At 42.6% G+C, this 27,034-nt stretch overlaps 1 protein-coding gene across 6 annotated transcripts in view; it reads left to right on the top strand.

The window, feature by feature from the left end:
* SH3GL3 (SH3 domain containing GRB2 like 3, endophilin A3) overlaps positions 1–27,034 on the top strand; it is a 182,215-nt gene that overhangs the window by 46,328 nt on the left and 108,853 nt on the right. The window contains exons 2-3 of one of the 6 annotated variants that reach the window (XM_023194283.1): positions 2,388–2,538; positions 22,990–23,319. The exons of 3 other annotated variants lie outside the window; for them this stretch is intronic. The gene's annotated coding sequence lies outside the window, so the exon portion shown is untranslated. The remainder of the gene's footprint in view (positions 1–2,387; positions 2,539–22,989; positions 23,320–27,034) is intronic. 2 more of the 6 variants (XM_023194284.1, XM_023194286.1) reach the window with 2 other exon arrangements.

The raw sequence follows: 27,034 nt of genomic DNA, 5'->3' as shown, positions 1-27,034 counted from the left end.
TCATGGATCCATACACCTGCCTGCAGGTGCTGCTTCCAGGTGAGGAGGTTGCATGCCTCATCATGCAGTTAGCCTGGGCATCTGTGCACCAGGCTGAATTCCTGCCTAGGAGCTGCAGATTTGTGATGAATGCGGAACTAAAGTTATTGGGGAGACCAAGAGACTTGACCTGGGAGTGCTTATGTCATTTGGATGGGATTCCTTGAGGCTTTTGTGGAGGAGTAGTCCATGGGGTCAGGGTGTCTATGGGTCACTGTTAGCCCATGTGGTGCTCTTTGCATGAATTAGAAAAAGATGCCTCTTCCTCAATACACTTTACTTCCATGCGTGGGAAAACTCTCCTATCCTGAGCTGGTTAGAGCTGGTGATTTGACAGCCCCCTGCTGGAAAATTATATGGTAAGTACACAAATCTGCTGCAGGAGGGTGTGCTCCCTTCCATGTGACACAGTTGTCACCCCCTGCCCAGCTGCCTCTGCAGTCACTTTGGGTTTTGTGGCTGATGTTCACTAGCCACTGACTATACATCTGAATTCCTTCCTGTCAGTAGAAGATCCTTCTGATTTGGGCATATGGTCAATGTTTTATTGTTCATAACTGCTACTACCCCTTCCCTCCACTTTTATTAGTTTTCATGGGACTTAAGTGAGCATCCAGGCACTGTTGCTGATCTGCCTCCCTGACCCAGAAGACCATGTTGGCTTTTGGACAAAGATTCTGGATAGTTCTGAAGCTATAGTGCTGTGCACCAGGGTTGAATGGGGGTTCTGAGAGTCCAGCTTTGCTTGTGCTAGCAGCTTATGGCAGCTCAGCTTATGTAGCAGAATGGGTGCCTTGTAATAGATAGCCATCTGTTTTTCAGTTTATGGAAGGCTTCATTTCTTCTGACTGCATTCTGACAGGCAGGTATTACATCTTTTGTGACTCGAAGGTCATGAGACTGGTTCTTGGGTTTGACTCTGGGAATCATGCTCATTGATCTGCTTTTCCTATTCATGTCAATGAATACCTACATGTGAAGAAAACTCAAGCTGCACAGTAAACCTAAAGGAAGAAGGTAAAAACCAACTCAAATTTCCATGATCCAGGAGTAACTGCTGTGAACCTCCACTTCCCCATCCTGGCCCATTTCCCGTTTCCACCCTTATCTGGTTTGCTTTTCCAGGATCTTTACTGCTTCCTTTGATGGGGGTGAGGACTCTCCCTAACCACCCCACCTCCTGCGGGAACTGTTACCCCATCCATAGCCAGCGTTTGATAGCCCAAGGGCAAGTTTATGTTTGCAAATGACATTATTCTTCTATAACTAAAAACATAAAGATTCTTTAGTATTTAATAGTCCAGTGTCCCTAGGGCACAATACTTTTGGATTTCAGCCTGCTTCTGCTGTGTGACCTTGGGAAAGTCACTAACCCCTCTGGGCCTCTATCTCTAAAATGAAGAGGCTGAACCTTTCCAGGTGAATGCAGGTGGGGAAGTTAGGCCTATTTAGAGAATAGAGAACAGCCTGTGGGACAGGTTTGTGCCTATTGTTGGTGCAGTTTAGTAGGAATTGTCAGAAGCTGATAGATGACAGATAGATGATAGATGATAGATGGTTGATAGATAGATAGACGGATAAAAGGGAACCAAATACTGTCTCTGTGGCCTGGGCATTTTTGCCAGGCAGGGGGAATCGCATCGTTGCTGACAGAGTTGTATGGCCCACAGAGGTCAGCTAAGAGATTGGGAGGAGGTTGACGACCTTGTGTGGGAACCGATCTCAGGGGGATGGATGAGGTTGGGGCCCCTTAGGGCTGCGCTTGGCGTTTGGACTCCCCTTCTCTGTGGGTCTAAACTGGCTTCCTTCTGCTGTGGGATTGTGTTAACACTGCCCCTTTAGTGATTTTGCATTTTTTTGTTTTGTTTTGTTTTGTTTTCTGCTGACCCTCATTAGCAGAGGTTTTGCTCTTACACACTGCATTGTCCCAGTGACTTCTTATATGCCAGTCACTGGTGGGTAAATGCCAGAGGGACACTGAGGACTCATCAGGAGGGCTCAGCCTCCTCTCAGAGAGGAAGCCAAGGTGGCCAGATTACAATTTGTTTTTTTCTGGTAAATGTCATGGGTAGGAAATGTTATTTGTGAGTCTCAAATATCCACCAAGGGCAAAGGGTACCCTGAAGACAAACAGGAATTGAGTGCTCATTTCCTTGGCCCTGAAGTGATGCGTTGCCTCTGTGATGTCACAGTTGGCCCCCTACAACCTAGTTCAGCCTAGCACAGTATATGACGGTGGTCACCGGCTTTTTACCTGGGTAGGATAGCACCAGGGAAAACAGACCAAGCTCTCACAAGGGCAATATCATCCTTTGGAATTTGTTTGCTTTTAGTTACATACTGGTCAGGAGCTTTTAAGTGAATAAGACCATTTTCCCAATGAGCAGTGTCATAGACATTGAGGACTCTCTTAAATCAGAAGATGAATGAATGGATTGAATCTTTGCTGGGATAATATGCAAACCAGCTAATATGTGCCTTACCTGGACTTCCCAACAGGTAATAAATGGGAAAATGTTAAAGGGGAGTAGTTGGGGAAGAACAATGAACTTGGAAAAGCCATTCTCATCAGCACAGAAGCACTGAAAGAAGGTGTAGGTCTTCATGGTGCAAAGTGGGAAGCCCTATATTAGCAAGGAGTGATGATTGACAAAGACCTAATGTCTAATGTCTAATGTGTGCTGGGGAGAGTTGGAGAAGCCTGTGGGTACAGAGAAAAGTAAGACATTACAAGTCCTTATGTATGTTTTGGAGACAGAGTCCCTAAGCTCACCTGGTCAGTAAGTGTCTCTTGAATGAGTGAATTGGACAGTGTGGACTCCATTCTGCAAAAAACTTGATTGGAGGCAAGTGGAAAGGACCTTGGAAAATTAACCAAAATATAATGAAGCTCCTTCCTAAATACCGATGGCTAAAGAACTTCAACTCGTCAGTTTTGTATGAAACACTTCATTGGACCGAATTGTCCTCTGAATTTAATGTTAGCATTCCTTCAAGAGTCTTGGCTTTCTTTTTTTGCCTGCACTGTTGGCATTACAGTGCAGTAAGGCAGACTTTTCTTGTGAAATGGTATAGATAAGATTTAGAGGATCTGAACACCTTTCTGCTTTGGAATTCGTGGTAGCTAAAGTGTAAATAGATTCATACACCTGACATTCAAAGGCAGAAATTCACGTGGTCTTGCACTGTTCTGGTGTACAAGTTGGTTTCAGAAGGGGCTTGGTGTTTGAAAGGTGCTGTAAGGAGTGGAAGAATCAATGGCATCTTCAGATGTTTGTTCCAAGTCACAAGCAAACCCTGCTTGAAATCTGCTGGCAAGGCCTTTGAGTGACACAGAGCCTAACTTGTTCACTTCATGTTTGTCCAGCTTCCATGGCATGCGGAAGAAGTTGATCAGCTTGGGAATATGCTGAATCAAACCACATAACCAACCAATGAGGGGGCTCAAGCTTCTTTCAAGCCGGGCAAACCTTTAGTTGTTAGAAGCCCATACTTCCTATGTAGTGGTTTAGGAAGGACACGGACTTACCTGTAGGTTTCTTGCCAAAAAATAGAATTGTGATCTGATCAATCTTCCAACTATTTAATTTATAGAAAGTATGGGCCAGCACAGTGGCATGCCTGTAATCCCAGCACTTTGGGAGGCCTAGGCTGGTGGGTCACGAGGTCAGGAGATCGAGACCATCCTGGCCAAGACGGTGAAACCCCTGTCTCTACTAAAAATACAAATATTAGCCGAGTGTGGTGGCACGCACCTGTAATCCCAGCTACTCGGGAGGCTGAGGCAGGAGACTGCTTGAACCTGGGAATCGGAGGTTGCAGTGAGCCAAGATCACCACTGCACTCCAGCCTGATGACACAGCGGGACTCCCTCTCAAAAAAAAAAAAAAAAAGAAAAAGAAATTATGGAAGATAGGTGTTCATATCAAACAACACTATGGGAATGAAATCCACTGGATTCAGAATGTGGAAATTCTAAAAGAGGCCACATTTCTTCAGTAAATACATGGGAAAAAAAAAAAACGGGGGAAGTGGTGTTAATGAAAGAAACTTTGAAGGTACTGTGGCAGATGCAATTGATGTTCTGCCTACCTTCACTCCACTTCTACCTCTACAGCTTGCTGGAGGCTGTGTGCCAGGAACACCTGTGACCCTTTCCCCAAGGGCATTTATTCTGTCCCCAAGATTACACATGGTAAGCGGAGCAGAGTGCCCGAGAATTAATGACCTAGAGAGTTAATGTCTCTGGAAGCAGTGCTCGGCCAAAGATGGATGGAGAGCTGGTGGACAAATACCCCAGCTTCCTTCCCTCTACCCCCAGGGTTGGGAAAACTCTCAGTGATGCCCCACACTGTTCTCCAGAGTTGCCCAGAGAGACTGAGCTTCATTTGCCCCCAGCGGTAATGCACCCTTTGTTGGTGCTCCTCCCACTGTATCATTTTCTGGTTCCCCTACCAGTTTCACTGGAGTCACCTCCCAAATAAACCATTTGCACTGAAATCATTGCCCCAGGGTCTGTTTCTAGGGGAAACCAAAGTGGGACGGGGACAAATCAATCCAGTGCAACAGGTGAACCTTATTTTCATCTGGATTCAAACAACCTATTTGTCAAAAGGCATTCATGAGTTTAATATGGAAACATGATCATAGATGGGATATTAGATGATTTTAAAGAATTGTTCTTTAATTTCTTTAGGTTTGATTGTTGGTTCTTGGTTATTTTTTTAAAAAAGAGTGCTTATCCGCTAGAGATCCATGTTGCAGTATTTACAAATGAAATGATAACGATGTCTGTGATTTGCTTTAAAATAATCCGGTGGTGGTGGTGGTGGTGGAGGGGCACCAGGGAGGGGATCCAGGGGATATAAGGGAGGCAAAATTTTAATAACTGTTGAAGCTGAGTGATGGCGACATGGCGGTTCATTACATAGGTTTTGTGGTATATTTAAAATCTTTCGTAGTAAAATGTTAAACAAAAAAAGCACATGTGCCCCTTTCTGGTCTCCCTCCTCTGAGGCAAGATTAAATGATCCTCTTTCCAGCCATGTCACTGTGACACACCAGCTCTGTCTTGGGGAATCCGTGGCTCAGCAAGTGAGTCCTTAGTGTCTTAGTTCATGGCCCTTCTCTATGCTGGTGGCCTTCGCCTCCTCCATTGCATCCACCCGTCCCATAGCCAGACTGGAGCTTTAGCATCACCCAGACCTGCTTTAACCTGAGTTCTTAAATTCCATCCTGTGAGCTCCTGCCCTGAGTGATTCCTCTGGTTCTGTTGCAGCAACTTTCCAATTTGTAACCCCCCATGTAATCATAACCCATGTGGTCTTGACCAGAACTGCTGGGCGGCAGGGAGGGTAAGCCTGGAGACCAGAGGTCAGGCCAGGTTGTGCGGCTTCTCCTGTAAAGAGGCTTCAGCAATTCTAGTGGGATATCCAAGAGGATGTTGTGACTTTGGCCTTGGCCAAACACCAGGGGTATTATAATGGGGGTAAGCCACTGGGAGAGGAAGTGCCACCATGGCTCTAAGAGGAAGAATAGAAACTTCAATCAGGAGGGATCCAATAGGGGAAGAGTTCAGTTCTCAGGGAGAGAGGATTGGAGAAGGCTTGAGTTGTTGTTAGGACATTAGCCAGATGGCCAGACTTTTCCAGAGGGAAGCTGGGATATAATCAGGAAACTAGGGCAGAAGCCTAATTCTGCATACTGGATGCATGGGCCAGGTTTGGGTGGGTCTCCCGCCCAAGGCTTGCTGCAGCTATGCCAGGCTTTGGGTCGCAGGAGGAATGGCAGAGCTCAGCCACTGGAGGGAATGAGCCTGTGCCCACGGGGCTACTTTCTCATGGGCTCGGTCACTGGAACAGGTTGAGTGAGGGTGACCATGGAGAACCTGCAGCCTGAAGATCTTTTATATTTGGCTTATTTATTGAGAGGTGTCAGCTCTGCACATACATAGGAATTGGTTTTATTTTTGCTATATCACTGCTTTCCACTGTGCTGAAGCAAATTCTTCTCTGCTTCTGTGGAGTAGGACTCTTGAGAATCCTTTGACCAGAGCCATGTATTTCCTGCCATGTTTAAGTTTTAAAACCTTTTTATTTCTGTATGACTTTGTCCCTTTTTTTTTTTTTTTCCCGAGGTGAGTCTCTCTTTCTCTGTCACCCAGGCTGGAGTGCAATGGTGCCATCTTGGCTCACTGTAACCTCTGACTCCCGGGTTCAAGTGATTCTCCTGCCTCAGTCTCCTAAGTACCTGGGACAACAGGCCCGTGCCACCGTGTCTGGCTAATTTTTGTACTTTTAGTAGAGACGAGGTTTCGCCATGTTGGCCAGGCTGGTCTCAAACTCCTGGCCTCAAGTGACTCGCCTGCCTCAGCCTCCCAAAGTGCAGAGATTACAGATGTGACCCACCACACCTGGCCCCTTTTTGTTTTGAAAACATCAGTTTCTACCCTGATTGACAGTTTGTCCTCAGCAGCATGGGCAGAGATGGTATCCTGGCTGCTGGTAGCGGAAGAAGGTGCTGTGGTCAGGCTCTGTGCACCTCCTCCCTCTCCCTTTTCCAGGTGCTCCTTCCCTTGGTGCTGGGCACAGGAAGGACAGCTGGAGAGGCTTAGTTCTATGTGTCTCCCACCTGCGGAGGCTGTGTTGGGGTTCCTAGTCTTGCTCTGGTCCCCCCAGTTCTGTCTGATGCTGGTGTGGCATCTGTGTCTTCCTGTGGTCCCATCTGTGGCATATAATCCCACCCTCTTTTCCTGGTGCTGTTTCCCTTACCCTTGAAGTTGTCTGGACAGGCCATGGCTCCTCTCCTGCTGCTCTCCCAACCTGCACCTTCTTGTTGACTCAGGGAAACCACGAGAGTCTTCTTTTATACCCTCTGAGGGCCATAGAGAATGGTATTCTTTCCCTGAAGGCAACTCTAGTCTTTGCAAGTGGTTTTCTTGGAGTCCCTCTGAATTGGCTTTGAGAAAGGGAAAGCATCCATATCAGTTTCCTATGAGAATGTGAGGGAATAAGAAAAGTAGCTAATAGCCCAGGTGTGGTGGCTCACACCTGTAATCTCAGCACTGTGGGAGGCCAAGGTGGGCAGATCACTTGAGGTCAGGAATTCATGACCAGGCTGGCCAAAATGGTAAAACCCCGTCTCTTCTAAAAATACAAAGAAGTTAGCTGGGCGTGGTGGTGCACACCTGAATTCGTAAGTACTTGGGAGGCTGAGGCAGGAGAATCACTTGAACCCAGGAGGCGGACAGTGAACCAAGATCACGCCACTGCACTCCAGCCTCAGTGACAGACTGAGACTTGGTCTCAAAAAAAAAAAAAAGAAGTGTTGTGTTAGACATATTTTTCCATGTTAAGATTGTCTTTATTTAGGAATGGACTTTCTTTATGATAGACTCCACTCTGAGATGTAAAATTTGTACATCAAAGGATTTCCACAATTATAAGTACAAATTTTTATATGTGTGTGTGTTTGTGTGTGTGTGTATGTGTAGTATAGTTTTAATTGCTCCCATGATATATAGTCATTGGAGAAAAGCCTTGTTAAAAAAGAAAAGAAAAAGGGAGCGGGGAGAAGAAAGGAGGCAAAGAAACATGGATATGGATTTGTGTCTTCCATTTACCTTTAATTGAATGTAATGTCATTTGAAAACCCATTGGCCAGGTGCAGTAGCTCATGCCTGTAATCCCAGCACTTTGGGAGACCGGGGCAGGCAGGTCACTTGAGGCCAGGAATTGGAGACCAGCGTGGCCAACACTGCAAAACCCCATCTCTACTAAAAATACAAAAATTAGCTGGGCGTGGTGGTGCGTGTGCCTGTAGTCTCAGCTACTCGGGATGCTGAGGTGGGAGAATCGCTTGAACCCAGGAAGTGGAGGTTGCAATGAGCTGAGATTGTGCCACTGCACTCCAGCCTGGGCAACAGAGTGAGATTATGTCTCAAAAAAAAAAAAAAAAAAAAAAAAGAAAAAGAAAAATAGCTAATATTTACATAGTGCAGTTCTAAGAATGTTAAATATTTTAATTGGTTTAATCTTTGTGATAACCATTTCGAGTAGACATTATCCTCATTTTATAAATGAGGAATCCGAGGACCAGAGTGGAGGTATATATATAGCCCTACATCACATGGTTTATAAGTTGGCAGATCTGGGACTTGAACCTTGTCTTTCTGGCTTAGGTGTTACATGTCACTCTTGTCACACTGAAGGGTCCTTCTTTTCCTCTCTTTATGTTGATTTCCTCTCTTATATTGATTGAGTGGGAGGCAGGGGACCAGTTTTGACACCTCTTGGAAAGTTGTGCTGTAGTAGCTGGCATCATGGCTAGAAACTTGTCGGTGACTCTGACTGTGGACTATTGTGAGCTTTCAGTCATTAGCTTCGGACCTTAACTGTGATTCCAGGTCAGGGGGAAAGTTGCACTCAACTTGCTATTTGTCCTGTAGCTCAGCAGTGTTGACAGGCCTGGCCCTTTTCCTGAAGCTCTTTTCCCCAAGCTGGATATCTTAGGACTTCTCTTCCTTTCCTGCCTGCCCAGATCCCATGCAGGGCAGCTCCCTTTCTCACAGACCCCTGCAAACTGCTCCCTCCACTATCTTTCCTGTGTCTTTTGCCAACCTCAAGCCTTGGAGCCCTCTAACATCTGTCTTCTCTCCTATCCAGGGGCTGCCAGGAATTGCTGGAAAAAATCTTATAATTGTGCTAATGTTACATATTTATGGCTTCAGCTTCAAGATGAGTCATTAATCCTTTATTATGTTCTTGAATGGCTTCCTCTTCCACTCTTTGTCATGGCTCTTGAAGACCCATTACAGCCCCAAGACCCCATGGTATTAGTCCTACCTTCTTGCCACCCCACCCCCACCCCCACTCCCATCCCCACCCCCGTCTTCATGCTCTCCTTTACTGACACTTAACTTGAGGTTATCTACTGGGTCATCTAGAGCCTATTGTTCGAGGAATGCAGTCTTGCAAGCCTACTGTAGACCTGAGCAGCTGACCTCTTCTTCCACGCCGCCTTCTCGCTATCTCTTTTACCAATAAATACAGAGAGAGCTTTGTAAAGCTCAGGGCCCTTGTCCACTAGAGGCAAAGTGCCCCCGACCCCTTCTTCCAAACATATTTTTTTGTCTCTTATCTTTATTCCCACATTCAAACTCCTTTGTTCAGTCCCCCAAGGTCCATGCAGGTTACAATTAAGCAAGTTTAAATCTTCTTGTTTAAATCTTCCCCTTGACTCTGTCTCCCCTTAGGCCTCCTGTGTCTCACTCTTTTCTTCATTGCTGGACTTTTAGAAAGCATATCTCTACCCACTGCTTTCACTTCCTGATCATGTATCACTGTCAACCAATGTAATCTACTGCCCCCTCCATCATACAATGGGTCTACTTCAGTTAAGTTACCAACGTCTTCCTAAAAGATGAATCCAGCAGGCATTTGTGTCTTTATTTTTGGCAGCTCTGCTTTGTTGTGCATTTTGACCATCTCCTTCTGGAAACGTCTTCTACTGTGATTCCTACCACACCACTGCTGGTTAAACTCTTAACTCCCTGTTCACTATGTTTTATTTTCTGGCTTCTCTTTCTCTGTCCAACTTTTTAAAATCAGTGATCACGAGGAGTTTGCTATTGGTCATCTAGTCTTTTCACTTGGTTCATGTTTCGTGTGTGATACCATGACTCTCATGATAACCCATGTGATCACCTGTTCATAATTCCTGTCCTGACATTTCTCTTGAGCTTTAGGCAGCCTATCTGGACAGCTCCACCTGGACACCCCTACACACCTCAAATTAGTTTTCAAAAAATATATTTTTAAAATCCATCCAAACATTTTCATCACTCCAATTTACTAGAAACTATAAAACCAACCTTCATCTTTGGGCATAGCACTCTGGAGCTGATTACCTCCGCTTCAATCCCGACTCCTCTCTTGATTAGGTGGGTGAGCCTGGGCAAGTAATCCACCTTCCATGTGTCTTAGTTTCTGGAAATTAAGCATATCTTCCTTGAAGGATGGACACGAAGATAAAATTAGATAATAAAGGCAAAGCTCTTGGCAAAGGGCTCAATATATAGTAACTTCCACCAAATGCCGTGTTTTGTTATTGTTGCCATTATTTTATTCACCATTCATTCAACACTTTTGAGTGTTCTCAGTGATTCATTTGGCATTGTGCTAGGGACTCACTCCACACCCTTATCTCTCTACGTTATGTAGATTTTTACCTCTTAAGTGCTCTAAGATCTGTCAATCTCTCTCTGCACCACCATCACTCCTCAGGGTGGGGCCACATTACTTATCATCTACATTGCCACCTCTCCCACCTATTTTCTCTCCCACTCCAGGCCATCCCACTGTGGCCAGAGGGATCTTCCTAAAACAGGAATGATCACCCCCTGCTGAAAATCCTTCAGTGGCCCTTCAGTATAAACTTGTACTGCTTCCCATTGGTTGTCAAGCCCTTGTGTCTGCTGGCCTAGCTCTAGCCATCTGAGCTACTTGGCAGTTTCCATACCATGCCCTGTTGGGTTATCCCTCTGGACCAGGCCCATGTTCTTCCTTCTGCTGAAATAAGCTTCTCCTCCACCTCCCTCTATTGTCCTCCTGGTGTTTTGCTTTCTCCTCCTTTAAGATTCTGTTGAAGCATTACCTGCTGCTTTAGAAATTTTAGGAATTTTTACCCCTTTTTCTTTCCTTTTCCCCCACCTGCTCAGGGTGGGGGATGGGTTGCTTCATTCTCTGTGTTCTTACAGCATTTTATACATATCTTGCCTCTCATGATAAGGGTCTCTATCTTTCTTACCCCTAGGTTTTTTAATGTCTAAGGCCCAGAAAGGGAGATTTACGGTTAGCAGTATTTTATTAAATACTTAATTCTTTGAAGTCATAAATGTGAAACTGATTCTACATTAAACTTTAAAAAATAACTTACAATACAAATCTTATAAATTCATTTGTAAGTCTGATATTTATGTTAAAATGAAAAGCACTTGTCTTTGAACAATGTTTAATTTATAAATTTAACCAATTAAATCCCTCAATTAATACTATTTATAAATTCTGTTAATTTCCCTTAAACATTTTAAAGGATAGTCATACATGTAATCATATTTCAATTAGTCATCCAGTTCTCACTAAGATCCAAATCCGATTAAAGAAACAAATGTCATTCACTAAATAAATGTTTACTGAGTACCTAGCATGTGTGGTAACTGTTCCAGCCTTAGAGACTCAGTGATTAATAGTCAATGAAATGACCACTGAATGATAAATACCAAGAATCGTGCCAACTGTAAACCTGAGTAAATGATTATTAGTGTTTTAACTAGTGTCACTGCAACCTGAGTAAAGTATATAAAATTCTATCAGTACACAGGACCTTAGAACAAACAAATACACAACAATTACACATTAGGGCCTGGCCACAGAATGAGATATGAATAAAATCCTGGAATATGACACTAGAACCCCAAAGCCTCGCAACTCCCTGATATTTAAAAGCTACATTATTTCAGGAAAAGGTACCAGTCTGCTGAAAAATGGACACATGACACTGGAGAAGATCATCTGAAAGGGAGAGGGTTGGGAAGTCCTGTTAACTGCTAATGTGGCAGCTACTTGATTATAATGAGGGGCTGAACAAATGCCAGCTCAGATGGAATCATTCTGGAAGGTGCACCCATATTCTGAGTCCAGGCCCTAATCTCCAGTCAGTAACATGGACCTTGACTTTATTGTGGTTCCCAATATGTTATAGAGTAACCACAGCTGGCCTGAGGTGGTCATTGTGCTGTCCTTGATTGGGCAAGTTACTTGGAAATTTGAGATAAGGAAATAAATCTCTGGTGTCAATGCTTCTGTATTGGATATAATGATAGTAATAAGGTATGTTGATAGTAATAAGCTTTGCAGGCATTTTTAGGTGTATGTTTTGTTGCTGCCTCCTTTTGAGCTCCTCCTCCCTGACCACACTTTTGCTGGAGTTTACAGAGCAGGCTGGAGTTCATCGATGAAGCCCTGGACCAGTGTGTGGCCTTCAGGCCCCACCTGCTGAGCCCTGTCAAGTGCCACATCTCTCTCCACCATTGGTCTCGGATGAAATGCCGCACCAGGGGCCTAGAACCTGGCTTCTCGAGTGGCTGTCCAAGGGCTGGAGTATGAAACCCGGAAGTGTTGGGTCTTTGGCTCCTATGGTGAATCTTAACCAATGGGAGAGGATAGGATGGCACTGGACAGATCAATTTCCCTTTCTTTCTCCCTTCCAGGGACTACTCTGAGGTGCAGTTTCTTCTTGCAGCTAAGAAAGTCCTGTGTGCTGATAGACATACTTGCCTAGTGGCCTGGCTTGTTTTGAAGGTGGCTGGTGCAGTTACATCCTTTATCACACAATCCTTGGACTCTTTCTTGGCCTTGCTGTCTCTTTCCTCACTCTTACTGTTCTGGGCTAGTACCTCACACAATAAGTTGTCATCACTTTAATCCTTGTCTTGGGCTCTGCTTTCTAGAAGACAGGGGCTAAGAAGGCCCTTTGAAAAGAGTTATAACCATGGATTTTGGAATATTTTTTCTTGTCCTCTGTGTATCCTTGAAACTTAGTACCTTTTGGAATTGGCTTATGCTGTTAATGACCTTTAGACCAGAAAATATTATAGTTTTAAACTGTTTTCACCTGAAGTTTTTAGTGTTCCAGAGTTATATGCTTCTCAGAAATAAGCAAGAACTCTGCAATTCTTTGAAGGCCAACAGCTTGTAACACTGTTTACAGCATAATTAACAACTTTATGACATTTATGAAAGTAAATGGATTAAATTTGTAATTATTGTCTGGAAAAACTGTATTTTTGCATTTTATGAAACTTAAGTAACTCAAGTTATGCTATATTTCATACATAAACTGAACTTTAATTTTAGATTTGTGAAGTATTAATACATCATAAAAGTACTCTCTGTGCTAATATTTTTTTCTCTTCCTGACTTATACATTAAAAAAAAATTCACTTTGCTAGTCATGATCCTGTTTAATATTCTTGGGAGGGTTAGAGGTGGAATTCAGAGTGAGATTATTAGCATCACAAGAGGAACAGACATTGAAAGGTCAGTTTATTCAATTTCATGTTTGGATGCAAGATCTCAGTTACTCATCCTACACATGAGAAAACGCATCTTGCATTTAAGACTTACTGGCTTCTGGCCAGGTGCGGTGGCTCGCGTCTGTAATCCCAGCACTTTGGGAGGCCTAGGTGGGCAGATCACCTGAGGTCAGGAGTTCGTGACCAGCCTGGCCAACGTGGTGAAACCCCGTTTCTATTAAAAATACAAAAATTAGCCAAGTGTAGAGGCCCACGCCTGTAACCCCAGCTACTTGGAGGCTGTGGCAGGAGAATCTCTTGAACCCGGGAAGCTGAGGTTGCAGTGAGCTGGCATCGCGCTACCGCACTCCTGCCTAGGTGAGAGTGAGACTCCGTCTAAAAAAAAACAAACAACTTACTGGTTTCTTTTTAGACACAGTTTGCAGGAAAGGAAGGGAACCTAATAACTCATTAGAAAAATAGGTGTTTTATAAATAATGTTAATTGCAGCTATTTGACTAAGCTTTACTGTAGGAATAATATAAACTTAATCTGAAGAATAGTTTCAAGTTGTTGGAATAAGTGGTATGTCTTTAGATCAAATGACAACTATGTGTCTAAATTATAGCCTTTTATCAAGGGTCTACTGACTTTTTAGGAATGCCCTTCACCTGGGTGGGATGCCGTCCCCTCATCAGTGTGTGGAAATGGACAGCAGATCAGCATCCTGGAGCCTAAGGGTTTGCTGAGTTGGTGATCACAATCAGCAGCACCTTCCTTGGGTGTCCCAGGGCAAGCGAGTAACCACTGCCATGTTTGGTGTAATGGTGAGTGGAGGCACCCCACACACAGTAGGAAACAGGGGAGGCTGAGGCCTCCACACCCACGTGTGCATACTTCCTGGATTCAGCGTGTGTCTCCCAAATTGCCCAGGAATAGGACTTAATGCCTTATATCTGTGACTTTTGGAGCACCCGGCTGTGCACCTTTGGAGGTACCTTATATATGCCTGTGTGAATGAATAAATGGATGGATGTGAATAAATGAATGGGCCTGAGGTTTTTGTTTTGTTTTGTGGCAAAGTCTCAGTCTGTCACCTGGGTTGGAGTGCAGTGGTGCCATCATGGCTCACTGTAGCCTCGACCTTCTGGGGCTCAAGAGATCCTCCTCCCTCAGCCTCCCGAGTAGCTAGGAGTACAGGCATGCTCCACCTTGCCTGGCTAATTAAAAAATACATATATTTTGTTGAGAGGAGGTTTCACTATGTTGCCCAGTTTGGGGGCTCAGGGTTTTCTCATGGGTTTATTTGCTAATTGTATTTCTCCTGCTATGACTTGTTCATACCCTTGGCCTAGCCATCCTTTGGAGTATTAGTATTTTTCTTATGAATTTGGATCAGCTTCCCATATATATATCAGAGGCTTATGTGACCAGAGACTTGAAAGAACCTAACTTCTATTTCCTTTAGGCTAAAGTAATGGTTCAGTATTCATTAATTGAGTGTTTGTAGTGACTTAATAGAACATAATTACTTTTAATAATGAAAATCCACTGTATTTCATACCTCTTGATTTTTCTGTTTGTTATTTTGGATTGTTTTTAAATTAATCATGTATTTCATACATCACTTATGTTCATTGATGAAACATTATAAAATACAAAAAAAAGAAAAAAAACTTTATAAAATACAAAAAAACTCCAGCAAAACCATTATCCACATCTCATTACCCTATATTGTTACTCTTAATATTGGATATATACCCAATATTATTATATTTACATATGTTTATAGAAATGCAAAAATTAAATGTACTGGCTTCTAACCTGCATTTCTCACTTAATATATTGTGAAGATATTTCTATGAGAATATAGAGCCACATCATAATTTTTAGAAGCTGTATAATGTGAAAAAACTACAATTTATTTAAAGTTTTCTAATTGTTGGATATTTAAGTTGTTACCAATTTTCACTAATAACAGTGAGTAAGATTTATTGAGTACTTGCTGTTTCAGATTATGAGTTTAAGATGTTTTTATGCATTATTTCACCTAAGCCTCAACAAACTTACGGGGTAGGTATTTTCTTCTCCCCCAGTTTTACAGATGAGGGGACTGAGGTACAAAATAATATACCTGAAGTGAAAAATAAGTATTGCAGCTGGGATTCCAGTCCTGGAAACCTGATTTCATGTTTGTGTTCCCAACTAGAACAAGTATAATTAGTGATTTCGTGCTACTGTCTTTGACAATTTCCTAGGGGAAAAAAGTAATCCTGAAATAAAGTTGCTGAGTCAGCATTGGATATTTTAAGGACTTTCGTTATGCATCGCCAAGTTACGTTCCAGAAAATTTCCCCCTCAAATAGTGTAAGAAAAGGCGGATTTCCCCATGTCTTTATCAACACTAGGCTGAATATAATATTTTAAAATCACTATTTTAATTGTCGTTTCTTTAACTGTAAGATGAAATGTTACATTCTTATTCACCTTTTTTGTTATTTTATGAATCACTGTTTATTTCCATTGTGGTGTTTGTCTCTTACTGATTTCTAAGAACTCTTTACACATTTTACATATGATTGTTGAATTGCTGCAAATAATTTTCCTGTTAGTCATTTGAAATTTAAATAGGCTTTTCTGTTTACATTTTTATTGTGGAATCTGACATAGATTTGGAACAGTGCATAGAATATAAATGTACAGTTTATCAAATAATTATGAAGTTAACAACTGTACAACCACCAATTCAAGCAACAGAATCTTGCCAGTTTCCCAGAAGTTCCCTGTGTGTTCCTTCCTGATACAATCTACACCCAACTTTCTAGAAGAAGTCACAATTGTGGTAGCCAACTTCACAGATGGCCCCCAGTGATTCTCTCCTTCTGGTCTTCATACCCACCCAGGATTGTTCCAAGGTGGGCCAGTGTGACCAACAGAATATGACAGAAACAGTGGGATGTTACATTCCAGATTGGGTTATAAAAGACTGTGGCTCCCATCTTGGGCTCGCTTACTCTCTCGCGGATGAATCACTCTGGGGGAAGCCAGTTGCCGTGTCTTGACGACACTCAGGCAGCCCTGTGGAGAGGCCCCAGTATCCAGGAACTGAGGCTCTCCTTCCAAAAGCCCTTGGAGAACTGAGGCCTGCCACAACCATGTTGGTGAGCTGGGAGGCAGATGCTCCGCCTTTCAGATGACTGCAGCACTGGCCCACAGCTTAACTGCAGGCTCATGAGAAATCCTGGGCCGGAATCACCTACCTAAGCTGCTTTTGGATTCCTGACTCTCAGAAACTGTGTGAGATAATAGCCATGTGAGCTGTTTTAAGCTGCTGCGTTTGGGGGTAATTTTTTAGCAGAGTAGTAGACAACTAACATAACTATCCTGACTTTTATAATAATTTCCTTCTTTATAATTACAGTTTTACCACCAATATGTACGCATCTCTAAACAAGATAGTTTAATTTTGCCTGTTTTTACCCATTTTATACATGGGATCATACCGTATTTTAAAATTGGGTCTTATCTCGATATTAGGCATATCCATATAGTTGCATATAACCAGAGCTCATTTTATTCACAATCTAGATATTCATTGTATAAATACACCGCTTACATATGTATCTGTTCTCCTGTTCATGGTCATTGGTATTGTCCTAGGTTTGAGACTATTATGAAAACTGCAGCAGCAAATATTATGGGCGTGTTTCTTGGTGCACATTCCACAGGCTTCTCTAAGTTGACCTTGTTGTGCACTCACTGGCTAAAGGACATCGGCGTCTTCACTTTTTCTTTAACTTTACTAGATAATGGCCAGACCTCATCAAATAATATGGGATTGTACTCCAATCTGCAGGACATGAGAGTTCCCATTATTTTACATCCTTGCCAATCCGTGGTATTATTGGTCTTTCTGATTTTTGCCCATCTGGTGAGTATGTAAGTGATATCTCATTGGAATTTTAATTTTGCATTCCCTGGCAGTCACAAGGTTGTGCATTCTTTCATTTATTTATTGGCCAGTTGAATTTCCTTTTTTTTTTGTTTTTTAAGAGATGGAGTCTCACTCTCTCACCCAGGCTGGGGTGCAGTGATGCGATGTCGGCTCACTGCAACCTCTCCCTCCTAAGTTCAAGCAATTCTCCCACCTCAGCCTCCCGAGTAGCTGGGATTACAGGTGTGTGCCACCACACTCAGCTAATTTTTGTATTTTTTAGTAGAGACATGGTTTCACTAAATGTTGGCCAGGCTGGTCACAAACTCCTGACCTCAGGTGATCTGCCCGCCTTGGCCTCCCAAAGTGCTGGGATTAGAGGCGTGAGCCTGCCCTGAATTTCCTTTTTAGTGACATGTTTGTTCAAGTATTTTTCCATTTTTAAGAAATTAGTTTTATTTATTTGTAGCAGTTCTTTACATATTCTGGACACTAGCCGTTTGTTGTTATATGTTGTACAAATATCTTCTCTTGCTCTGTAGTTTATCTTTTCACTCTCTAAAGCCTAAAGATGTCTTTTGGTAAAAAGAAATTATTTTACTGTAATAAGGTTTATTAATCTTTTCCCATATTTGTTTTTTAACATAGAGGTTTTTTTTTTTTTTTTTTTTTGTAGTTGATTTTATTAGCCTTTGCCATTATAGGTCCTGACTTCTGAAATCCTGTTTAGAAAGGCATTCCTACTCTGAGATTACACAAATGTTCACCTACATGTGGTGGTTTTATTTTTATGTTTTCATTTAAAAATATTTAAACCATTCATCTGAAATTTTTTTAAAGCTTTGGTTGTAACTTTTTTTTCCCCCTGAATGTGATGAATATGGTTAGCAAATTTATGGGATAATCTGACCTCTTCCTATTGTAAATGCTACCCATATTACGAAGTGGGATCCTATATATTGGCTATATTTCTGAGCTTTCTCTTTTGTTAATTGCTCATTCTGTTGATTCTGGCACTTTCTGCCACCTACTTGTAGTTACTGTGCTCTGCGGGACACATCTGATAGGGCCTGCTCTTGCACGTTACTCTTGTTTTTCGGCATTTTCCTGATTTTTTTTACATTTTTGTTTCTAGATGAGCTTTACGATTCCTTTAATATTAACATAATTATTTTTGGCTGTGTTGTAGTTTTGTCTGTGACTTGTTAGAAATTAGTCTTCCCACTTAGGAATGTGGCATGTCTTGCCATTTACTTTTGAATCTTTTTATGTCCCTCAGAAAAATTTTGTAGGTTTCATTTCAGTAGAGGTCTGGCAAATTCTTAAATATTCTACGTTTTTAAAATTTTTTGTTTCTGGTGTGAATAGGCCCTTTTCTCCTATGCGTTTTCTGATACATAGGTTTTCAAACTTCCACTCCTTTAGCGATAAAGGCTCCTGAGGAGTGGCTGAGAGCTGGGAGCATCGCAGCTCTGCCCCATCTCTTCACCATAACAGGTTTTGTTTATAGAAATCATTCTCTTTTGCTAAAAAAAAAAAAAAAATCATTTTCCTGATTGGTTATTACTGAGGTTTGAAAACTTGTTTTTGTGTACACTTTTTTTTTTTTTTTTTTGTGACAGAATCTTGCTCTGTCGCTCAGGCTGGAGTGCAGTAGCGTGATCTCCGCCCACTGCAAGCTCCGCCTCCTGGGTTCACGCCATTCTCCTGCCTCAGCCTCCCAAGTAGCTGGGACTACAGGCGCCCGCCACCACGCCCAGATAATTTTTTTGTATTTTTTTTAGTAGAGACAGGGTTTCACCATGTTAGCCAGGATCTCGATCTCCTGACCTCGTGATCTGCCCGCCTCAGCCTCCCAAAGTGCTGGGATTACAGGCGTGAGCCACTGTGCCTGGCCTTTGTACACTTATTTTTAATGAATGACCTTTACTGATGTCTTTTGTTGGTTTTAATTACTTTTTTAGTGATTCATCTTGGATTTTCCAGGTATTCATTCCTTTATTATTATTTTCTTTTATTTTTTTGAGAGTCTCACTCTGTTGCCCAGGCTGGAGTGCAGTGGTGTGATCTCAGCTCACTGCAACTCCGCCTCCTGGGTTCAAGTGATTCTCCTGCCTCAGCCTCCCGAGTAGCTAGGATTACAGGTGCATGTCATCACGCCTAGCTAATTTTTGTAGTTTTAGTAGAAGATGGGGTTTCACCATGTTGGCCAGGCTGGTCTCGAACTCCTGACCTCGGGTGATCCACCCACCTTGGCCTCCCAAAGTGCTGGAATTATAGGCATGAGCCACTGCACTTGGCCTTATTCATTTATTTATTGAAAAAATATTTATTCAGTGCCCACCCACTATGTACTAGACACATTTCTAGGTGCTTGGAGTATGTCTATGAGCAAAACCCATGTATATTATATGGTAAGCTCAAAATGAGTATATTATACAGTAAGTACTTTGGGGAAAAAGAAAATGGATCAAGGGTGCTAGAGGTGGGATATGGGGTCCAGGAGCAATTTTATTTTATTTTATTGATTGATTGATTGAGACGGAGTCTTGCTCTGTCACCAGGCTGGAGTGCAGTGGCTCACTGCAACCTCCACCTCCCGGGTTCAAGCAATTCTCCTGCCTCAGCCTCCCGAGTAGCTGGGACTACAGGCACACACCACCACGCCCAGCTAATTTTTGTATTTTTAGTAGAGACGGGGTTTCACCATGTTGGCCAGGATGGTCTCAATCTCCTGACCTCATGATCCGCCTGCCTTGGCCTACCAAAGTGCTGGGATTACAGGCATGAGCCACCCCTGGGCTTACATTTTTAAAAGATCATTCTGGTTGCTCCTTTGAGAATAGATTTTAGAGGGGCCGAGGTAGAAACAGGGAGACTGATTAGAAGTGATTGTAAGGCTTCTCACCCAGGATCTTACTGTGCATTGAGCAATTGGTAAGGCTTATGGAATGTATATTTTTACATACATTGAGCATTTTAGTGTGCATTAAGAAACTACACATTTAAAAAATACATATTTTTCTTGAGAAAGTGATGGGACAGAAAAGTGAGAGCAGGGGAATTGCCTTTGGAACAGGCCATTTTGGTCAAGCCTTGTCCTGGATAAAGAAGATGGGGAATGAAGGCTGACCTGCTGTGGAAGGGAGGAATGGGCAGGCATGCCCTGCCTCGTCTCATGGAGTGAGGGCAGAATCCTGGGAGCACGTTCTTAGATGTCCCACCGACTTTGGAGAGGACTGGAGGCTGGGGATAGACAACGACTCTTATGATGAAGAAAGCTTATAACTTTGTGTTTTGCTTCTAAATGATTGCTGTGGCTTTCTGGCTTTAAACTGGTTTATATTTTCTGCAACCTCACTTCTTCCTATTTAGTAGACCAGAACTTCTCAGTAATTTATTGCTCAATAATGGGAGAAAGGAAGAACTTAGTTTTCAAGTGAAAACTTCGTATGTCAAATCCAGTTTTATTGGTGTGATAAACGCTGGTTTCTGTTAAATTTACCAGGTTGGTCAGTGCTGGTTCCTGATATAAGAATCGTATTAACCCTTTTAAGAAGATGATTTAGGCCGGGCGCGGTGGCTCAAGCCTGTAATCCCAGCACTTTGGGAGGCCGAGACGGGCGGATCACGAGGTCAGGAGATCGAGACCATCCTGGCTAACATGGTGAAACCCCGTCTCTACTAAAAAATACAAAAATCTAGCCGGGCGAGGTGGCGGGCGCCTGTAGTCCCAGCTACTCGGGAGGCTGAGGCAGGAGAATGGCGTAAACCCGGGAGGCGGAGCTTGCAGTGAGCTGAGATCCGGCCACTGCACTCCAGCCCGGGCGACAGAGCGAGACTCCGTCTCAAAAAATTTGCCATCCTTTAGGAAAGAAGATGATTTAAACTTCTGGAGAAAGGAAGAGGGCAAAGATCTTTAAAGAGTATGCTATTTTTATGATGCCTCCCTAATTATTCAGAAATATGAATACTTCAGGGATTTAACTCTAGAATAAGTATAAATTACCCAGTTACTGCCTTGAAGGAGTTTACAGTCACTTTGAAGAGAATCCTCCCCTCACCCCCACCAGTTTCACAAAGCCTATTTTAAATTATACCCTTGGAAAAATTAAACCAAAACACTGTGCGAATATGTTTGGTGTGGAGTTCATTTCTTTGATTTGGGCCTTTCACTTTGGGCCCACACACTTTTGCCATCCTTTAGGGAGCATGCCCAGTGCTAGATTCGAAGTGAATATATTAATGTATGTGTTCACCCATCAATGCCTTGTGTTGAGGGAAAGATAGAAGAGAGTGTCATGGAAGGCTTAAGGATTCTTTTTTTTTTTTTTGCTGATACAAAGTGCTTTTTGTTATTCAATGCATGTGCCATCATCAGACAACTTCATCCAGAATGCACAGCAATTCTGTAATATAGCTCTGCCTGGTGCAAAATACCTCATTTTGCATAGAGATGCAGGATTGCTTCATGTAGATAGAATAGAAAGAATCTTTGCTTTATTCATGTATGAATAAAATGTCTTTGTTCGTGGAAGAGAAAAGTGCCTCTTATTGTTTGGAAGCTGTGTGAATTTTAAATTCAGCTGATGGCCCACTATATTATATCTTTTGGGGGAAAAATTAGCTTTGCTTATATAAGTTTGGAATCTAATGTCTAACCTGGTGGCCTAAATAATTTTTGCTTTGGAGTTTGGTTACTATGTAAAGACATTGTGTTTGCCACAGCCGTTGCCTATCAGTGAATTGCTTTAGCAAAATTTTATAGTCCTAATTTTAAAAAATTTTATTTATTCCTTGTCCCACATAAGATTTGAAGCAACTTGCTAAAAATTAAAAAGTACAGTGTAAATAAGAGTCGTAAATTATGATCCGGGAACATATAAATATTTTATGGAAAAGTCAAAGCTTGTAGAAGCATGTGCAAGTGTATTTATGTGTCAATATACATGTAAAAGGGTGCATGATGTTGCTATGCGGATCCTCAGATTTGATGTTGAACTTCCTGGCAGCCAAAGTGAAAAAAGGAAGGCAATCAGTTAATCCTTTCTCTGGGTTTGCAAAGGACTACTTAGAGCATATCCACACCAAGCAGGGGTACAGCATTCAGGCTTTCCCAAAAGAAAGCTGGCCAATCAGATGTTCTCACTCATAGGTGGGAATTGAACAATGAGAACACCTGGACACAGGGTGGGGAGCATCACACACCAGGGCCTGTCGTGGAGTTGGGGGAGGGGGGAGGGATAGCATTAGGAGATATGCCTAATGTAAATGACTAGTTAATGGGTGCAGCACACCAACACGGCACATGTATACATATGTGACAAAGCTGCATGTTGTGCACATGTACACTAGAACTTAAAGTACAATGAAAAAAAAAAAGCTGGCCAATCAGAAGAACGGATTAGGTAGGTCCTGGGATGCCTGTGATGGTGCCTTAGTCTTTTCTCTTTATGGAAGGTACTGCCTCTGGCAAGTGACCTGCAGGATTACAGGCAGAAATAGGGCTGGCAGAGTGCCTGGTGTGCAGTCACAGAACCCTCCAGCTCCAGATGTAAACTTTTGGCTTTCTTCAAAGTGTTCACTGGTTCTTAACAAAATGAGAAAAAATAAGAACAAATAAGGAAAAAAAGTAAATTTCCTTCAAATCTGAATTTATGTGATGTCAGATATTATGTTCCTTCTATAATTTTAGTATTAAAAGTTCCTTTTTAAAATGAAAACAGCAGCAATAGTTAAAAAGGTTGTGTCCTTTCCCGGGAAAATGAAAAAAGTTGAAAATACTTTGTATACAGTAATAATAATAACTATTACTACTACTATGGGTATTTACTGCTTATGAAATCTAAAAGTCTAGAAACTCCTATTTCTCCTGGGCTCTAGAGCATCTGTGTCAGCTGCTTCGTCTCCAGGATCACAGCGTTTCCAGTTTTCTCTCTCCCAGTGTACTGTGCACCTGCTGGTTCCCTCACCCAGCACACCTTGGCTCCCAGGAAGCCACACCCTTGACGTTTACCATGCTTCCTGGGCATTTCCTCCTACCATCCCCACCCTGGACAGGTCTGGTGTGGTGTCAGGCCTTAGTGTTGCACAAGCTTTCAGGATACAGGGTAAGAGGGGAGTTTGACACTTGGAACAATACTGGACCTAATAGGAGCCAGACCTTGGATGGACAGTCACTCTCTGTGAGTTTTTGCACCATGTCAGCACTATAAACTCACTGCAGTGGAGTTTCGCACTGACAAGGGTCTTCAGACCTAGGTCACCTCAGAAGGCAAGGAGAGCCTTGACAGGTCCTCTCAAGAGGGATAAATACCACCTGCTATTTAAGGGGACTTGACCCCATCCCTGCTTCTATCCATTAATGGGTGATTTTTAAATTCTTCTGGAACTCTTATTGCCAAGGTCTTGGTGGGACTGAGGGTGAGATCACTTTTCTGTAACCCAGATGCATTGCCATTAGCTCCTTGATAGAGTAAGATAAAGATGTTTAAGTCAATTAAGAAAAAAATGTGCTTAATACTCTTTTCATTTGCCTTAACAACTCCATGTTTATTTAGTATCAGTTTAATTCTTAGCTGCTGCAAGGTCTGGGTAGTTTTCATTTCGAAACTACTGCTAGGGTGAGAAGTCTCATAAGTGCTTGTGGTGTTCCCAAATAATTTGCTTTTGTGCGGCAATCACAGCCTGGAAGTGCGCTGCTTTCTTTGCTCCTGGTGTCAGAAAAGCTACTCCTGGTTTTCAGATCGGGCTTTCCTGCACATTAGAATTGGAAAGGTCCTCTGTTCCTGCCCGTGTAAGGGAGCCAAACAAAAGGTGCCAGGCAGAGTGGTGGTAGGGCAGCACCATTGCTCCCTAACCTTCACCCTCCTCCTTCTCTCTTCCTTCCTGGCCGTCCCTGCCTTCCTGGCCTCCCTATTCGTCCATCCCCTCCAAGACTCTCAGTGTAGTCAGCGCTGTTTTCCCACCTTTGCCTGGCTGTCTCCCTCCCTGCCTCTCCCTACCAGCTTCCTCCAGATGAGGTGCTATTCTGGATGGACTCCTTAGAGTACTCATTAACTAGATGAATAAGCTGCCAGCAATATTGTTCCTGCTTCCCACATTTTAAAAAGGTTATATCTTTTTTCTTCCTTCTAAACTGTAGAGCCATTTGAAAATAATCTTTTGGAAATATATTTACATAGGTCCTCATGACAAATCCACGCACTCCCTTTCAGACAGGTTTCAACCACTGCATAATGAGATGGTCTGGGTCAACTTTGCACAAAAGTTGTACTTTTCCTGCTGTGAATCTGTGTTTTTCTGCTGTGTGTATTAGCAATGCCTTTCCTGCCCTACCTTCTGCTAGTGATGCATTTATCACAGCATGGAGCTGAGAGGTGTGGGGTTGGAAGGGTCTTTGAGAAATTGTTTAATCGCTAGAATGAGGTCAAGGTTTTGAACATTTAACTTGTGGAATGTTAATTACTTGGCAATGAAAAGGAAATTTGTTTTCTGAAAGTTCAACTATAGCTACAGAATAAAGACCATGGAAAGATAAGACATGGTGTCAAGAGGTTTCATGATCTTATTCCACGTCCTTTTCAGGCCCCAACTGCACTCAAACCCTCCACTGTTGAGCCACACCGGATGAGTCACCCTCTAGCCCTAGACGTGCTGGACATCTGCATCCTGTGGTGCCTTGGCTCAGGCTTCTCTTTCATCTGGGAAAACCCTTGCCCCTCTCCTAGACTTCCCAAATGCTGCTTCAAGGCATCATCCCTGCCCTTCTTCCTTTAGGAAGTCTTTTCTACCACTGAGAACACTTCCCTCATGCTCTACTGCAGACTGTACTTCATGCTGTTTTGCTCTTTGTGGTTGATGCATCTGTCTCTCCCACTAAATCATGCCCCTCCATTCGTTTCTACTTCCCACTTGACCCAGGGCATGGTAGGTGCTCAATAAATCTTTGTTGAATGGAATTTTTCCATCTAACCCTAAGAGCAACCTGAGCAGAAAATCATAAATGAATAAGGATCGTAAATGGATGATCATCATAAATGACTGATCATCGTAAATGAATGATTATGGGATACACACAATTGCAGAACACTGATAGCTAAGGCATAGCTCTTATCCTAGAGGATGTTTCAATTCACTTTATGTTAGGACGTAGAAAAGACAAGGAGAAACAACTAGTCCATGAGGATTATTTTCCATGCTTTGTTCCTTCCATCTGTGCTGTTCAGTAGCCAGTTTCACTGAGCTTCCCTGTAGTGGATGGGTAGAGATTGTGTATTATAAGTACTTGCTCATCAGTGGATCAAGGGCAAAAATCTCAGTGCCTGGAGTTTGGGATAATATTATGTGAAAAATAATTTTTTGTAATATAATGAGATGTGACACTTCCCACTTTCCAGAACAAGGACTTGTCTCCTTTGGATTCCCAGACCTCCCTTCCAGGGAGGAAGAATATCTCCCTTGGAAAACTTTTCCCACTGACAATTCAGCCCTCTGTTTTCCAAACCCGCTTAGAAGCTAAGTTGCCCTGGAAATACACAATGAAATGTTTAGGGGGAAAGGGGGCATCATATCTGCAATTTGTCCTCAAAATGATTTAGTGGAGGGAGAGAGAGAGAGGGTGGAAAGGGTGGGTTGGAGGGAGAAAAAGAGAGAGAGAAAATTGATAAAATAAATGAGATAAAATTGAGGGAATCTGGCGAAGTCTATTGGAGCATTCTTTGTAGCATTGGGGAATTCTTTTGTCATATGCTTGCAACTTCTCTGTAAACCAGACATTATTTCAAAATAAGTTTTTCAAAAGCAGAAGCAAGTTCTTTGAGTTCTTACCCAGTTTAAAAGGATGAGATGATTGCAGAAATGTTGTGTTTCTCTATCTGTAGGCATAAATGGTAGTGCTTTGCAGTTTAGGATCCATTCACACAGAAACTGCATTTGAGGCAGGTGTTTGTGAGCACCTTTTGACCCCTTGACATTTAAGCAAAGGAGAAGTGGGTCCCTCTTATTCACAGCTGTCATAGGTCAGACTCTGCTTGTTGGGTGTGTCAGGCTGGGAAATTCCCCTCACTCCCAAGATGTCCATGTCCTAATCCCTAGGACCTGTGAGTGGTATCTTATATGAGAAGGCAATGTGAGGATGGAAGCAAGAGATTGGAGTGATGTGAAGGAGAGATCAGGGTCCAAGGAATGCACATGACCTCTAGAAGCCAGAAAAGGCAAGGACACAGATCCTGTCTCCTAGGGCCTCCAGAAGGAACCAGGCCTGCCAGCACCTTGATTTTAGCCCTGGAAGACTGATTTTAGACTTCTGACCTCTAGAGCTGTAAGAAAACAAGTCTGTATTGTTTTGCCACTGAGTTTTTGGTAATTTTTTATAGCAGCCAGAGGAAGCAAATCTACTTGGGTGAGTGAATTCTATGCCCCAGTTCATAAGTGAGAGTGAAGTCAGTTTTGGATTATTGTCATTAGCATTTCAAAGACTTGTCCTCTGGCTCAAATCAGCGGTGTTCACACTTTGCTTAATTACCTGTGTCTTATTTTGTTCTCCAGCTTTGATCACATGTATGACAAATGGAATCGGAATGAATTCCAGAACTAGCAGGTTGAGTGCTTGACATCACTTCACAGAGATGTCACGGATGCTTTGGGAAGTGCTTTTCTTGATGGTGCCTGGATTTATGTAGCAGGATATTTTGTCCTGGGGTAAAGGGAGCCCACGCAGGTGGAATGGGGAGGGGAAGGGAATGGGAGCTGATGCCTAGGCAGGTTTCTCAAACCTGTGTGAATTAAGGACCCCTTTCCATAAGGGACTTTTTGGTGTATTGACTTAAATTTAGTTTTATTATATTGCTACTTAAATATGTCTAAACATAAAACTAAGTGTTAATTTATGCTTATAGCTTTAAGACAACTATAAACTCCAAACATTTCAAATTAAATGCAAATAACATTACAAATCTAATAAAATTCAAATTAACATCACTGAGTTA

The sequence above is a fragment of the Piliocolobus tephrosceles genome, chromosome 6, assembly GCF_002776525.5.
Source record: "Piliocolobus tephrosceles isolate RC106 chromosome 6, ASM277652v3, whole genome shotgun sequence".
NCBI lineage: Eukaryota > Metazoa > Chordata > Mammalia > Primates > Cercopithecidae > Piliocolobus > Piliocolobus tephrosceles.
The sequence above is the reverse complement of the archived record's forward strand: the minus strand, read 5'-3'. Positions and strand labels throughout refer to the sequence as shown.